At 36.2% G+C, this 17,897-nt stretch overlaps 2 long non-coding RNA genes across 3 annotated transcripts in view; both read left to right on the top strand.

The window, feature by feature from the left end:
• The window catches only part of LOC309665753, a 180,469-nt gene that overhangs the window by 75,558 nt on the left and 87,014 nt on the right, over nt 1-17,897 (top strand). The gene's annotated exons all lie outside the window — the stretch shown is intronic.
• Nucleotides 1,882-12,139, top strand: LOC309665772. Its single transcript, XR_014266683.1, has 2 exons — nt 1,882-2,744; nt 3,075-12,139. It is a non-coding gene; the product is annotated as an uncharacterized lncRNA (long non-coding RNA).

Below are 17,897 nucleotides of genomic sequence, written 5' to 3'. Positions count from 1 at the left end.
CATACACATCTTTTTTTTTCTTTAGAGTAAGAAAGTAATTTCACAGCAAGCAAAGAATAGTATTGTTGTAGAATACCATCCTGTATATCCTAAGTTTCTTTTATTTGGCGAGCACTCCAAATTCAACTATCGACTTACAAAGCTGTGTTATTTTTCACGATGTTCTTGGCTTTCAGTATTATGGAGAAATGCCTGATTAAAAGGAAGTCTGCAAGTGAATTCCCAACATGCCCTTTGGCAGCTTTTTCATTTCACTTAGAGGTGGGAGCAGGTGGTGTCATTTAAATTAAATACATCATGTCTCAGTTGGCAGGAAAACAGTGTTCAGTGATGAAATATCCCTGCAATGAATCTCATTAATTGTTCACCAATTTGTGGTAACTTTATTTATATTTGCATACGGTAATACAAGTACAATGAGGTGTCATATATTTGGATTACACTTAGTGTTAAGTTTAACTATAAGCTGTAAAAGGCCTTTGGTATAACAGCACTGAAGTGCTGATGTATGATTGCCAATCCATCATCTCCACAGGCCCTCCCCGCCCACCCAACAGACTCGTTTCATTTCCTCCATTTTCCAGTGAAGTGATAGCAATTTCACAAAACTGTGGCCCAGCTTAAGCCCACACTATTTTTAGCATCTTCACTCTGGAAAAAGATAGAACAGATCCTATTTGAACTCTCATGTGTTTCCAAAGGCATAATACTCCTGCAAATTACAATGTTTTGCTAGCATGTAAATGTTTTTAAGTGTCCAATTGCAACTAAAAATCCATCTGATCTTTTTACTGAAAGATATACTTTTAGATTCAAGTAACCATGTATTATATTCAATACAGTTTATTAGAAAAATAAGTCTAGGAACATTAGACTAAAATAATTACTTTCTTTTTATGTGGCTGTTTCCATCATGGAATATTTGAGCAAATATAAAAACTTACAGTAGTTAAGAAATATATATAATTGGTAGGTAATGTGCAAAAAAATACAGCATTATTTCTTTTTGTTGTTTTGTTTTTATTGAATACTATTTTTTATTGAAGTATAGTTGATTTACAGTATAGTGCCAGTCTCTGCTGTACAGCAAAGTGACTCAGTTATACAGATATATACATTCTTTTTTAATATTCTTTTCCAATATGGTTTATCACAGGATATTAAATATAGTTCCCTGTGCTATACATTCGGACTTTGTTGTTTATCCACTCCAAAGGTAATAGTTTGCATCTACCAACCCCAACTCCCCTCCCCCTTGGCAATCACAAGTCTGTTCTCTATGTCAATGAGTCGGTTTCTGTTTTGTATATAGGTTCATTTGTGCCATAGTTTAGATTCCACATATAAGTGATATCATGTGGTATTTGTCTTTCTGTCTTTCTTGTCTTACTTCACTTAGTGTGATAATCTCTAGTTGCATCCATGTTGCCGCAAATGGCATTATTTTGTTCTTTTTTATGGCCGAGTAGTATTCCATTGTATATATGTACCACATCTTCTTTATCCATTCATCTGTCAATGGACATTGAGATTGTTTTCATGTTTTGGCTATTGTGAACAGTGCTGCTGTGAACATAGGGGTGCATGTAAATTTTTGAATTATAATTTTGTCTGGGTATATGCCCAGGAGAGGCATTGGTGGATCATATGGTAATTCTATTTTTAGTTTTCTGAGGAACCTCCATATTGTTTTGCATCCATGCAAACAGTGGCTGTACCAGCTTAGATTCCCACCAACAGCGTAGGAGGGTTCCCTTTTCTCCACACCCTCTCCAGCATTTGTTATTTGTAGACTTCTTAATGATGGTCATTCTGACTGGTGTGAGGCCAGAATGTAGTTTTGATTTGCATTCCTCATTGTAGTTTTGATTTGCATTCCTTAATAATTAGTGATGTTGAGTATCTTTTCATGTGCCTACTGGCCATCTGTATGTCTTCTTTGGAGAAGTGTCTATTGAGGTCTTCTGCCTATTTTTCGATTGGGTTGTTTGGTTTTTTTGTTGTTAAGTTGTATGAACTGTTTGTATATTTTGGAGATTAAGCTCTTGTCTGTCCCATCATTTGCAAATATTTTCTCGTTGGCTGTCTTTTCGTTTTTTTGTGTTTTTGGTTTTTTATGGTTTCCTTTGCTGTGCAAAAGCTTGTAAGTTTGATTAGGTCCCATTTGTTTATTTTTGTTTTTATTTCTATTGCCTTGGGAGACTGACCTAAGGAAACATTAGTATGATTTATGTCAGAGAACGTTTTGCCTATGGTCTCTTCTAGGAGTTTTATGGTGTCATGTCTTATGTTTAAGTCTTTAAGCCATTTTGAGTTTATTTTTGTGCATGATGGCAATATTTGTAATAAGTATCCTTTTTCTGAATTCATCATTTTCATTTCTAAAAGGACTTATGTGCCAAGGTCTGGGCTGCCTTGTGGAAAATGTGAAAAAAACCAGTTAAGATAGCCTCTCTCTTTCAAGGAATCTAAAGTATCTTTGAAAAATTAGATACAAATGCATGAAAAAGAGAAATATCAATGTACAGTTGACAAATTATGTGGAACCAAGCAGGTGTTATTACAGATCAGAGTAAAGACATTTTATTGCAGTACTTTCCATCATTAAAGGTTTTTACTTATGATAGGTACCTAGTTATATAGCCTATCGGACACATAAGACATTGCCCCAATAAAATAAAGCCTATATGGTTTACAGTTACTTTATATTGATAAATATGCATTTCTGTCATTGGTGATCCAAGGTATTATCTTTTTTTTTTTTTTAATTTTTTTTTTTCTTTTAATTAATTAATTATTTTATTTTTGGCTGCATTGGGTCTTCGTTTCTGTGCGAGGGCTTTTTCGACTTGCGGCGTGCGGGGGCCACTCTTCATCGCGGTGCGCGGGCCTCTCACTATCGCGGCCTCTCTTGTTGTGGAGCACAGGCTCCAGACGCGCAGGCTCAGTAGTCGTGGCTCACGGGCCCAGGTGCTCCGCGGCATGTGGGATCTTCCCAGACCAGGGCTCGAGCCCGTGTCCCCTGCATTGGTAGGCAGATTCCCAACCACTGCGCCACCAGGGAAGCCCCCAAGGTATTATCTTGAAAAGACTAATAGGGGATGGAAGACATTGATTCTATCTTTGCTTCACCACTTGTGCTATGTGGCCTTGAAGATGTCACTTCTTTTCTTTTTTTTTTAAATTTTTTATTGGAGTACAGTTGATTTACAATGTTTTGTTGGCTTCTGCTGTACAGCAAAGTGAATCATTTATACATATACATACATCCACTCTTTTTTAGATTCTCTTCCCATATAGGTCATTACAGAGTATTGAGTAGAGTTCCCTGTGCTATACAGTAGGTTCTTATCAGTCATCTATTTTATATATAGTAGAAGTCAGTTATTTTCTGATTATTTTTCTAGTAATAAAATGGGAAGTTGCGTGGAAAATCTAATGTGTTAGAGCTCATTTTTGCTCTCCCAACTGATTGTATAGTCCTAATACTGGAAAAGATCCATGGGATTCTTTACCACTGCAGAGGGTGAGAACATCTGATTTTCAAGTTTACAGGAACCATTTCTAAGCCCAGCCATGTTAATGCTGAATCACCACCAACAGAACTAGAAATATATAATAAGAAGATATACTATTGAAAAATAACAATTAAAGTGATAAGTGGAAGATTACATTGATGCAGATTTTTAAAAGATGGTAAGCTTTGTTTCAAGGATATTTGTCTGGTTAAAACACACGCTTTCACTTTTAATCTCTTTTTACCAATAGCTTTTGTGTCAAAAGGACCTCAGACATAATTGAACATTCTGAATTCTTCTGCTACCTGTTGTAACTTTAATACCAAAATTTATGTATCACATGTGAATCTAATCCTCTGAAAAGAACATATCATGGAATTAATGACAAATTACAATTGACTTTATTTCTGACAAAATATAACTTCTAATTTCATGTATTAGAAAATATATTACAAATATGGTTAAGTGTCCTATTTAAGAAGTATTAAGACTTTATTTAACAGGAAAATATAATTACAATTTTAAGATTTCCAGTGGAGAAATACACATGCATGCGCACACACACTAACTTCAAGTTAGAAATGTGTTTGGCTTCCAGCTCTGCTTTCTATGCCTGTATGATATTAAGAGAATCATTTCCTATAGCTGACCTCAATTTCCTCAATTACTGAATGGGAGGCAGTGAGAGCTACCTTACAGAGTTCTTGTTAGACGTCATCAGGTAACATATATGCAAGCATATGTAAAGCAAGATGCAGTTATAAGAAAAAATATTGACCTCTAAGAATTAAATATTGTAATAAAATTTCAGCTGGGAAGTTGTCTGCCTAGTTTCCTTTTGATGAGTCCATGGTTACTTTTCTAGAGCAATTTACTTTTCTTCTAAATCTGGAATTAGCCAACAATAGCTCACAGGCCAAACCCGGCCCACCACCTATATTGCAGTAAAGTTATGTTGGAACACAGCCGTGTTCATTCGTTAACCTGATGTCTGTGGCTGCTTTCGTGCCATGACAACAGAGATGAATATGTGCAACGGAGACCATTGGGCCCCCAAAGCCTAAACTATTTACCATCTGGCTCTTTATGAAAAAAGTTCACTGACTTCTGACCTAAATCATCATATTTAGCTGAATCTCATTTAATGAAGAATGAGGGGAGGTTAATTTTTCTGCTATTTCAAAAGAGAATTTGAATTCAGTTTTTGGAGATTACGTAGGACAAAATATTTCTCCAACTAGGTCAGTGACCATATAGTTTGATACTTTTGCCTTGATCACCCTCTTGGGAGTTATATCACACACTGTTAAAATAGGAAAAATTGGATCTTGGTAATGGGCAAATCAGGAAGAAAATGAAGAAGGCTTACACCTCATTGGCCTCCCTCAGGGAGACCCAGTTTAGCAGAGCAAGGAGCTGACGGAGACTCCTCAGCTTGGTTTGTAGAGTAAGACCGGGGACGAGGGCCACGTTAGCTCTTTCTCAAGTCTCTTCTGGCGTTGAGTATCATCATTGTCTCTTCAAACTATAAAAAAAATAGAACTCATATATATTTATTTAGCAGTACACTCCAAGGCTAAACAATGATTCACATTAAAAAAGGACATAGAGGGAGGTTACTCTTGAGCAAATTTTACTCAGGCAAAGAGGATTATTTGTTAAAATGTTGGAGAATTATATGCTTTCCACTCTGAAATGTTGACAGACTTTCTGAAGAATCAAGCAGCATTCTTTGAGATAGTTCCTTCTGTTCATATAGAAAGTAGTATTTTTCTTTAGTATCTTTATAAAAAATATAGTTTCTATTGCCATGATAAAGCAGATTTTTATCCCTGTGAATAGATTTTAGCAATAAAATATTAAAATATGAAAAATAACCTTAAGAACACAAGTATACATGTTATGTACAGAAATGTGTGTATGTATATATGAATATATGTGTACGTAATTAGCTTACACTCCCAGGGTATCACTGTAGGAGGTGAAGAGTATATGTGTTCTAGTCCACAAAGTTATCTAAAGTTTATTTTACATGTTAGCAATGGACTCTCTCTTGGGCACATGGACAAATGTTTTGTAGATTCAGTATTTCTAATATGATGGTTTCTATACTTTTGCTTCTGGTATTATATCACTTATTCAGCAGATATTTAAATCTGAGTCATGCAAAAGCAGATATTAACCTGTGTTTACAGAGCTTACTAATTGGAGAAATGGACATTATATAGTCTCAGAAATATGTGTGTGGGAGAGAGAGATGCCCATATTAAGGGTGTGTGGTGTATAACCCCTTCAGATGAAATCTGAAGGATAACTTGGAGTTAACTAGAAGAAAAAAAGAAGGAAAAGAATAAAGCTCAGGGAGAGAGCATACAAAGACCTTGTGGTGAGAAGAAGGAAAATATCGGAAACTAAGAGAAGGCGAGGGGAAAAGCAGGAGAAGGGTGAGTGTAGTGCTGGATAAGGCTCTTCAGTGGTGATGTCTGATAGAAATAGAATACAAGCCACATAGGTAATCTTTCAATTTCTGTTAGCCATGTTAAAAAGTGGAAGAACACGGAATTACTTTTCATGATGTTTTATTTAACTCAGTATTTCCAAAATATTATTTCAACATGTAATCGATATTAAAAATTACTGAGGTATTTTACTCTGTTTTTCACACTGTCTTTAAAGTCTAGTATATGTTTTATAGTCACAGCATGTCAATATTCAGACCAGCCACACTTCAAGTGCATACACTTCAGCCACATATGGTAAGTGGCTACCACATCGGATGATTGAACTCTAGGGCACTGGTTCTCAGCCCTGGCGGAACAGGAGAGCTCTCAGTGGAACTTGTAAAAATCTGGCTGTCTAGGCCCATTCCGGACTAATTACATCAGAATGTTTGAGGGTGCGACCTAAGCATCAGAGTTTTTATTAAAGTTTTCTGAGCGATTCCAGTGTGCAGTCAAGTATGAGGACCACTGTGTGGATTGGGGACCTTGTTGAGGGGTTTTGCTTTTATCCTAGAACAATGATAAACCTTTAAAGAGTTTTAAACAGGGATACAGCATGATTGGATTTACATTTGTATAAGAGCACTCTGGTGAAATCACAGAGAACAGATGAGAGGGAAAAAAAAGTAGATAAAAATGCTGGCTGATCCTTTAGGTGGCTTTGGCAGTAGCCCAGTTCAGAGATAATGACTTCATGGTAGATAGAGATGGAATCAAGAGTTTTTTAGAAGATAAAGAGTCTTGATTACAGATTGAATGTGGAGTGGGAGGGGAGAGATGCTGTTCAGTGTGATGGAGGAAGGTGCAAAAAAAGATGCAAAAGTTACATGATTTTTACATGGCTTTTTTTGCATTGTTTTAATTGGAAACTTTAATAGCTTGACTACTGATAATAAATTATAAAACTTTGATAGTTAAATTGTGCTATCATTTATGAGTTGTTTATTCATTTTGTAGACCTGAAAGAAACTTTGCACACTTGGGTTTTCTGTTCTCCATTTCAGAGGAAGATTATGAAGAGAGCATCTTAAAAGGCAAATATAAAAGTTTTGGCATATCAGGAGTTTTGAGTCTGTGTATCCAGATACTTAAAAATGTACAATAAGACCTTTCCATTGCTGAAGGAGCTTATAGGTTTTGCTATTAAGTATTTATTCGTTAACTGTAACACTGTAGGAGTTTAAGAATTTTATCATTGAAGAGGAATATTACCTGTTTTATTTTTGTCACCTAAGTCATCCAGGGGAAAGGCAAATTGGAGGGTTAATTCTTCGATTGTCAGCCTCATGGCTCATTAAGGTTCTTGTGAAGAAAAGATTTATTTGTTCCAGAGTTAGAGCATGTTATGGTCTTCCCTGTTCTGTATATCCCCTGATAGCTGAGTTCAAGCTAGTTAGACCCAAGATAGGGAACAAGAAAATGTGTTAGCATATACTCCTCTGAAATTCACTGTTCCTATGCCAACCCCAATGTACTCCAGTGCTTCCATCCCTAGCTCATATCCTCCCAGGAAAAATCACGATTCTTCCTCATTTATTGCTCTTCTATTACTTGAACCTATGCACTGAAATTTATTTATCTTCACTAAGGCTTCTGGGCTGTTATCCTTTCTGAAGTTTTATTTTCAGGGTCTCTTCTGTTCTTTCTATACCTCTGTTCTGCAAACCTCTTTATTCTCTTAGTCCAAGGAGGCAACAAATCTCCACATTCCTGAAAATACCACCTGGCCATATTATCTATCCAAGGCAAGTGAGAGTTTTATACATCACTCAAGATTTAATGCAAGTCTAAACCAAGAATTTCTGGAGGATCTGGTGCTCTTAAACAAATGAGATATCTGGCTGAGTACCTATTGTTAGCTTAAGTGTTGAGTCTATATGAATATAAACAGAACTTTCTCATATTTTTTTTTCATTGAAGAGACATTATGTGTTAAAATAAACATGCCTTAAAGGGAATACTGGGTCAAATTGCCTTAAAAACCATCAAAACACTGTTTAAAAAAAAAGTTTGGAAAGAACCTATATGGTTCCGATGCTCATCTGTTCCCCTTTCCCAACGGAGTTGCCTTAACACACTTAAGCAAATAACACATTGTCAGGAAATGAAGCTGTCAATTGGAAATGCTAAGGGTAAAGCCTCCTAAAACTGTTAGAATCATACGGCCAGGTAGACTCTTACACCCTGTTTGTTGATTTTCCCCCTATTGTTAATTCTAATTGAAAGTAGTCATGTCTATTGTCTGGTTTTGAATATATAATCTTCCTGAGGATTGGAGTTTGTACCCTGTCCACCTTAGGCTTAAAATATGTTTGCAGTCATAAATTATAAGTGCAGTGAGTGTCTCAGAATCTTTTTTTTTTTTTTTTTTTTTTTTTTGTATATGTCTGGATTTAAAGGCCAGAGATGGCCAAGGAGTCATACTGAATCAAGGCTGAATGGAGTGGAGATTTTTCTGCCTTGGACTCAACCATACCCCATTTAGGTCCTTATTGGGTGGACTCAACCCTATAAATTAATCTTCAGGTCTCATCTCTTCTACCCACAACCAGGTTAGAAAGAAACTTGGATAACAAGCTAATCTTCTCCCATTTCATGTTCAAAGAAGGTACCTTTAAATTAATTGAATAAAGTGATTATTCTCCTTTATTGGAAAAAAGAATTTGATTTCTATTGCCTATTAATTTTTCAAAGAAGTTTAAGGGCTATATAGCAGATCACCTCAGGTATATAATTATAATGAAACTTTATATGTACCTTTTGTTATTAAAATAAGTATAATTAGGCTGACTTCCCTTATAATTATCTCTTTAAAGTTTTATTTCAGGCACAGGCTATTGTTAATATTTTATATGGGTCTGTTTTATTTTGGATCAAGATTTTTGACAATTCATAACGTGTTGTCAGATAAGTTCCATTTATATCTTGCCTAAATTTTATTTGAATGTGGAAAATGAATATTTCAGTTCATTTTGGGGACATATCCTGTGGATGGTTTTCTTGAAATAAATTATAAAATATCTTTATTTTAGAAATAAAAATAATATATTGAACTAATATTTGATGTTATTGATAACTAATAATACCATAATGGCAAATTAAAATATGGTAATTTATTTTTTACCATTCTGAAGCTGGAGATTAAGGGAAAAGCAATGCATTTAATTCATTTAAAATTATTTGAAAAATGTACATCTTTTAGCTTATATTTGCAATATGTGGAACAAAACATAGGCTGCGCTAGGCTGAGAATTTTTACTTAGTGTAGTGAATATAGATGTTCTACATTATTGGAGAAAAGAAAGGAGCACATTTCTTTGACTGCTAATTTAATAAATGGATGATTTTTGTAGCACAGGATCATATGCATTACTGAGGAAAGTGTACAACTTTTTGGTTTGCCCTGTATTAATGTCAAACCTGGTATATGTAACTAAAAGCCTCTTCAGTGATCCGTGAGTTCCTATAAAATCATGATCAAAATTATCCTTACATTCTGCAAGGTTAACAAGTGGTGTATACGTATAAATCCTAACTTCGAACATTTTAGTCTCCTACCGAAAATCCTGCATTAACACGTAATAAGCCCACACTAGTGGAGCTACTGTCTTATGCAGCTTGTAGACTCAGGAGACAGAGAAGCCAAATCATGAGACATAGGGGCTCATGCAGAAGCCTGGCACCTGCCCCTATGCTGTGAGGAACTAGAAGGGTGTGGTGAAGGCAGCCTCCTTCTCTAAATAAGATAGGTGCACTTGAGTTTAGGTAAATAAAAGTCACATTTAAATGCAGATAGGTTTAAGGTAAGACTTGCAGATTTTTTTTTAATCAACTTACACTTTACCAGGAATCAATTGACTGACTCCTAATTAAGAACAAACCACAGTGAGAATGGAGAAGGGGCACTGGCAATGGAGAGAGGTATCGTGAAGGGAGTAGGCAGGTTGTGGGCTTGAAGAATTGTGAAATGAGAGGGTGGAGGTGCCCAAAATAATAGGATTGATCGATGTCTGAAAGTTTACCTCTGAATATACTCTGGATGTCTACATGGGAGTTAGTTCTACATCTGCAGAGAAAGACATTGGGAAGATGGGTTTTTTAAGTAGTACTTTTCTTTTTTTCCAGTGGTGAATAGTCACATCTCTTTATAGCACCAGTGTAAACCATAACAGTTGGTGTTTTTAAACACAATATCATTTTTCCATCTACTGTATAGAGAAATAATCCAGAGAGTCAGCTTCTAATTCAATTACAGGAATTAAACAGTACACTTAATTTTCTGAATAGTAATTTATATCAACCTTGTTTCTGAAGCTTTGGTGCAAGGCACTCAAAATACAATGAAGTAGAAAAGGGAACAAGGAGATCTCAGAGCTTCCTAAAGAGATTCATATCTAGGCCAGCCAGATAAATAAATCGTGTATCAAAGATGACTTTAAAGACAGTACAAAAAGTAGAAAAATATGACCTACCAATTTTATTTAATTAGCATTTAGAGGATATGCTCTTAATAGTACTCATGCCAAAAAGCTTGTAGGAAATACTCATTCCATGTATTTCCTTTACAGCCAACCTGTGGTTTAAAAAACCATTGACCTCAAAGTTCCGATCTGCTACTAACTTCTTGGGTAGAAAGTTCCCTAGGAAATTTATTCCTCTGTTTCCCTTACTGTGGAAAGAACAATAGTAATTATTGCTGTTACCACGGCCCATGGAAAACTGTTTAGAGTTTCAGAGCTAGCTACATAGAGTAGCACATGACCAAAAATGCCCATGAGTTAGAAGTACAATATTTCCTGTGCCATGCTTCATTCCAAGTCATGCCCTGCTCAGTGTCTGAACCTCCAACATGTTGGAAAAGAATAGACGCTGTTATAGTTCTTAGGGCAGTGGTGGTATCTCAAGGGGTGGTTCTTATAGCACCTATGTTACAGCCCTCTCCTGGGCTTGTTTAAAACTGTAGTTTCTTTGGTCCCACCCCTGACTCTCTCAATAGGGTTCTTTTGTCCAAGTAAGTTATTTTCTACACTAAAATGTGAGAACCATTGTCTTAGAGCTTTCTAAATTATGGAGGAAATAAAAATAATTTTGCTTTGCTCTGTTTTAGTTTATTTTTACATTGAAAAAGGATAACTGATAAGAGTAATATCAGAGCAATGAGGATAAAAACATTGACTGACTTACAACAGAAGTAAATGATGATGCATGTATATCCTAAGAGATTGTCTTCATCTTTATATCTCCAATGCTGCTTTCAATATATGGCATAGGTGCTAAGTAGGTGTTTCTTGAATAGAAGACAACATTCTGAATTGTTCAATGTCTTCTATTTGCTAATTTTGTTTAAAAAAAAACTAGTTTCTTTAAGATCTATATTTACTCACATGTAGAAACACCAAATTTTAACTCTGTATTTTTTTTTATCCACAAAAGCTTTTAGATTCTCTGTCCGTTAGGTTTCTCCACCAAAAAACTTTTACATGACAAAATATTTTTTACATCCTACATTTTTGCTTTCATTTGGTGCCTCTAGAAGCCAGATGTTCATCTTAGTTAAGTTGACATACTCTCATCATCTTCTTTCTAACCCAGCCTTGCCTTAAAAACTGCCAAGAAGTTTTAAGTGTGGGTGTTTCAGTAAAAGAATTCACTGCTGTCCATCAGTTAGAAAATGTTAGGTTTCCTTTTTTAGACTAGCAGAACAATAAATGAAAAACAAGTCAAACTCTTAGAAGAGGAAAGACTTATTTTCTGCCTCTTAAAATTAAAATAATCTATTCATTTTAAAATAAGAGACTGTACCCACAACCACCAAACCATATCTTTTTTGGCAGTTTATTTGGTATTAAGATTATTTTCTCTCTTGTAACTGTCAATATGGAAATTTCAGTACAGTGGATCTGCAAGCCACCACCATAACAGATCCTCAGAATAACACATATTGTAGCAAAAATAATGCAGAATGACACTTCTGCCAAACATATTTATAGAATGAAGCTTATATAAGACATCCTATTCTAGAAGCAGTGTTCATTCTCTAGCTCTGCAGCTTTCTCAGCAGCATTCCTCAATATTATTTTTGGTATAGAATGTTCACACTAAATTAACGAGCTAAAGAAACTATTCGATTTATGGGGTCTTCTTGGAGCAGCAAGATTTAAACTATTTTTTTCTAGGGAAAAAATATAGTGTAGGAAATGTGTATGAGCGGCAGGTTTGATTGCTCCCAAAGTCTCCAAAATAATTGTGTCTTGCTTATTAGTATTGCTACAAACTCAGTTTTTCCCCTCATGGGAAACAATAGCCTGTGTGGTGGCAATAGCCTAGAGGAGTTGCATTCATGTATTTGTTGTCTGTATCTTCCAAATATGGCCTGACCAGGTGATTGTCAGGCACATGTCAGGCACATGAGGTGGGCTGCTATGATACTTGCACAGGGATACAGAGTTTTTATCCAAGAAGCCCACAGCTCAGAATGGTGTGCTGATGAAAAGTAGGCACGTGGAAAAGGATCTGAGACATTCCCAGGAATTTTCAGCGATGCTAAGCCCTCACTATTTTTTTTTTAACTGAAGTTTCACATAGAGCCACTGTCAAATTTATAACTACAACTATTAAAGTGCACCATCCTGGGATGAAGTTAAAATGGTCCCTACTCTAAACTTTTAAGTGTAAAGAAACACACAATCAGTAAAGACATACATGCCAAAAAAAAAAAGTCAGTGCTCTGCAGTATGATATAATAAATACAGTACCCTGTACCGTAGGAAGCGTAAAGGAGAAGAGGGAAATGTTGGCCGAGAAGGTGACCCTTGAGCTGAGTTATGTTGTTGTCAGGCTTTTGTGTTAAATACCAGTAACTTCCAGAAATTGAAGGTAAATGGGAGATACAGGTTTTTTCCCCCTATATTAAAATGAAAGCAAATCTTAGTCTGAATCCTGCCATACTTTTATTAGCATGCAGGCATGAAAACAGTCCACTCCTTGCCCACTTAGGAACTCCTGGCAATTAGCTTTAATGCAAGCTTCCCTCAGAAGAAGATGCAACGATATTAAGGTGGCAAGATCACAGGCCCTCTGTTTTCTCAGATAGATGATAGGGTCCTCCATTAAAGGGGCACACAACTACAAGAGATTCTACACCTTGAGTGCTACGTGTCCTGCTGAGTTCTTCAGTTTCGTACATGGAAAGGCAGAGATATCTGTATAATCTTTCTAGGAAACCACCTCTCAAATACCACTCATTTTATTAGAATAGTTATTTTTAACATTCCTCTGACCCTGTGGTACAGATATACTGGTGATATTTGAAGTGTATGACACAGCCATCCCTCGACTGTGAACTCTTGATAATGATCTTCAGATGCTAACTACGGAGTGTGAATTCTGATTAGAGTACTTAGGTGTTCATCAAACTGACACATGGTATAGGTTAAAGATAATTTACACGTGCACAGTCACTGTTTATTATGAAATTTTTTTTGTAAATTACAGACAATTTATTATTGGCCAGAATTTGACTTTTAACTCTGTTTTGAGGTTTATAAGTTCTTTCCTCAAGAAGTTATTTTTTCGTGGGTGTTTTGTTGTTGTTGTTTGTGTGTGTGTGTACTTTGTTTTTGTTTTTCAACAGCAAGTTGACTTTGTTGCTCTGGGCTTGTGCAAAACCAGGTTGATGTGTGGGCATGGTATACTAAAGGAGAGACAGCTTTCCTTCTCAAGAGCAGCTTCCATACTTTTTTTTTTTTTTCTGTAGGAGAAAACTGAGTTCCTTTCATCTCTGATAGCTGCTTTACTTTAACTGTACATTTACATTTAATGTTTTGTTTTCAAGTAAAGAAGAATAACATTAGGTACAGCAAAAACAGAGTATCTTTTTCTTCAGCACTTTCACTTATGAAAGAATAGCACTTGAACAAGATGGAAAGTATTTGAGGGTTCCTCTAGGAGTGGCTTTAACTAAAGGCAAATGTGTTTGAGAGTTTAAATTCAACATACATTTTTATATGGTGGAATGACAGAATGAAACCTGCATGGCCTTTTCTCTAGTAATGGTTTCTCTATCCAGTTTAGGTCTAGAAAACATTTCATACAATTGCCTCCTTCTTCAGGTTTCCAATTCTCTCAGGTATTTACTTGGAATTTAAATAGAATATTTCCATCTCAGGTGACATTAACCTTAACAATGAACTCGACCCTCTGTCATTTCTGTATTTGAAACTGTTCACACTTAAGCAACAAATACAAGCTAATGTTAGATCAGAACCACACATACACATGATTGACTTAAGCTTTACGTGCTCACAGTAAAAAATTTGGAAAATTCAGAAAAGTATAAGAAAACATGTATAATCTCACTATCAAGAAATGGTTAACACTAATGTTTCCTCCTAGTATTTTTTATATGCATGCATTATTATTTTAAAATTGCAATACAGCATATAAAGTTTTATGTCTTCCATTTGACCTGCTATGGGCATCTTCCTGTATCATGAAATAATCAATGAAGGAGGTATGATTTTTATTGGCTGCATAATATTCTATCCCATGGATTTTCCATGATTTATTTAGCTCTTTTGCTATTTTTCTTGACACTTAGAATTTTTGTTTACAATTTAAAATTTAGTCTCTAAAGACATGGGCGTACATATACTTACGTGTTTAAATGTAAAAAAAGGTTTTAAAACATATTTAAATTATTTTATGATGCAATGATGGTTAACTTGTTTACATCTAAGTGAAAGTAATAAAAATTATCTTTAGAGATAAAATAATATTTTTATAGGTGATCATTTGCTTTGGGATGTGGAAAGGCAGCTGGGAGTATTCACTTAGTGCCATATTTACATATGAATTTTGCCCTTTCCATCCTTGCTTGGTGAGATTTGCAGTGCTGAAAAGCAGTTTTGAAACCACAGAAATGTGTCTTGGGGGGCTCTGAGGAGCTCCAGTTCTTTACGTCTCAGTGCGCTAAGAAGTAGGAGAGAGGCAAAGTGATAGACTGGAAGTGATTTATTAGAATAGGATGATTGTGAGGTTTACAAGTGGGTGGGCAAGAGGATGTTGCCCTGAGAACTTAGTGGGCTACAGTTTCATAATCAAAGCAAGAATGGGGAGGGGGAGAAGACCACCTTCTTCCTCAATTTTGAGTAGACATCAGGCTTCCATCATCAGCTCCTCCTCCACATCAGGTGGGGGAGTTTTCTTGTCCCTACATGGTCAAGCCGGGACTGTCATGGCACTATTTAAATTAGCAGAAGGGTGGTAACATATGCTAAAAATGGTAAATCATCTCAGGTGTTAGTCTAATGCCATCTTTTCCCTATATTTTTGTTTTTAGTGTGGGCAGAGGAGTGTGCCCTGGGAATCATTAACTTACTGACCTCGCTGACAGGATGTGGGTCTCATCTTACAATTATTTTATTGTTTGGGAGCATGTCTCATGCTTCTGTTGCATGGTTTTGTTGTTAGGCAAGCCTGCTTTCTTGAGTGATCATTAACTTACAGGGGTCTTCCATATTTTTTTCCTTACTTATGATCCCTCAGTGGGATTAACTATTTAGTCATCTACTTTGTCCCTTTACTCTGTCCCTATCAGTTTCGACTTCTAGCTAACCAAAGAACATGGTCAAATTTTGGGTAACCGAGGGTTTACCAATCACTGATTCCACTCTCTTTTCCCTTGCAAAGTGCTTTTCACTATTCTGTAGACTAGTTGTCTTTAAACTTGGTGAAACTACAAATTGCTAGACAATGTTTTTATGGGTCTCACCTGTCATTTAAATACAAACCATCTCAAACAGCAACAGTTATCAAAGACATAAAGGAAGTAATTTCATTTCAAAAGATACAGAAAATAAATGTTTCCAATACTACCCTTTTTCAAATGACTACTCATAGAAATTTTTAAATTATTTTCCCCAATGTTATGATTTGGAACTCTAGTGAAAAATAGTTTTAAAATTACGAGTGCAGAACCTTTAGAAAATTTCAAAATTGAAAAAAATAGCAGGCTGGTCAGTTGCCATTGAGGTTGCCTGATTGGCCTCCAGGACGATCTAACTCCCAGGTGAAATGGATGATTGAATATGCTGGTCTTTCTCACCTACAACTCTTAGTTTGGATGACCGGGTTGCTAGATACATTTCTGGACAACCAGGTTAGATTGTGTAATAATATTAGCATAGCTTTTTTGTTGTGTTGTTGTTTTTATGTTTATAGTTGTTTAAAAATAGAGTCGAAGGAAAATTGTTTGTACAGCAATATATTAGAAGACAGCATTTGGCCAGATTTCCAAATTTAATCTATTTCTGCACCTGACACTTAATGACTGATTTTTTTAACCTTATAGACAAGACCCCTGATGTAAAGTATTCCATAATATTCGATTGAGAGGCTGGTTCAGGCTATCTTCAGAAGAGTGATCTAATGAATCATTTTAACTGTTTTCTGAAATACCGGAATTTTCTGTGTGTCTCAGCCAATTAGGAGGTAGATTTAGCGCTCTTTGCTTAAAGCAGTTGCAAGAGTATAGCCTCAGGCAGGTTGTGAACATTTTGTCAGTGCGGAGGCCTTGAAACATTGAAAGGTTCAAACTTTCATTTGTTTATACAGTTGAAAATCCTTGGTTTTCTAGCATACACTTACTAAACTAATAATGCCACTTTTTCTGCTTGACAGTCTTATATGAAACCTTGCTCCAAGATGACCAGAAACCTTTTTAGGTCTTGTTATTTGAAATATATATATTGCCTTGGGACTATCTATGTACATGTACATATATATATGTATATATATATATATATATATATATATATATATATATATATATATACACACACACACAAACACACACACATATATATGTGTACATATATGTGTTCACATTTATGTGTGTGTATATGTATATATATGTATATCCACACATGTTAGTAGAATTACTTTCTAAGATTCTGTGTTTGTAATTATTTCAGGAGTAACACACATCTGAAAGGACAAAGGAAGAAAGAAATGAGAATGGCAGATAGTTCTACTTCTAGGGTTTCCCTCGACACCATTCAATGCAAGTAATGTACTGCAGTTAGTCCCTAGAATGCTGTGCTTGAGACCTCCTACCAGTAAGAGTGTGAAGACTGGAAGTCTGAGTTTTCCCCTCCCACTGATCTACACCCTAGGGGTTGTGTGGTGCTTACAAATGACAGGAGCAAGGGAGTCAAGACTGATTGGTCCTATCTCACAGCAGTCAAGAGGCCCTGGCTATTTTTTTTTTTTATATACATTGTTTTTTTGTTTTTTGTTTTTATATACATACTTTGTTTTTTTTGTTTTTTTTTTTTAAAGGTGTAGGCTTATTTATTTATTTATTTATGGCTGTGTTGGGTCTTCGTTTCTGTGCGAGGGCTTTCTCCAGTTGCGGCAAGCGGGGGCCACTCTTAATCGCGGTGCGCGGGCCTCTCACTGTCGCAGCCTCTCTTGTTGCGGAGCACAGGCTCCAGACGCGCAGGCTCAGTAGTTGTGGCTCACGGGCCTAGTTGCTCCGCGGTATGTGGGATCTTCCCAGACCAGGGCTCGAACCCGTGTCCCCTGCATTGGCAGGCAGATTCTCAACCACTGTGCCACCAGGGAAGCCTGGCCCTGGCTACTGAATAGAACCTTGGTGAGCTTTGTCCAAAGCCAAGAATCCTGAACAGAATGCCCCCTCCAGCAGAAACCACAAATGTTAAAGCAGCATCTTTCCTTTTGAGAGAGAATTTGCTGACTCCTCTGCATCACGTTCATTGAAGGGACGCCCAGCCAAGCTGGCCGTGGCCAGTGAGGGGTGAGATGATAGAAATGTGAGCTGTGGAACAGCTGTGGGTTAAGGAAGCACGTGGCTGGC

Source organism: Balaenoptera physalus, assembly GCF_965194825.1.
Source record: "Balaenoptera physalus genome assembly, chromosome: 8".
In the NCBI taxonomy this organism is placed as follows: domain Eukaryota; kingdom Metazoa; phylum Chordata; class Mammalia; order Artiodactyla; family Balaenopteridae; genus Balaenoptera; species Balaenoptera physalus.
This window is presented reverse-complemented; position numbering and strand designations above follow the sequence as displayed.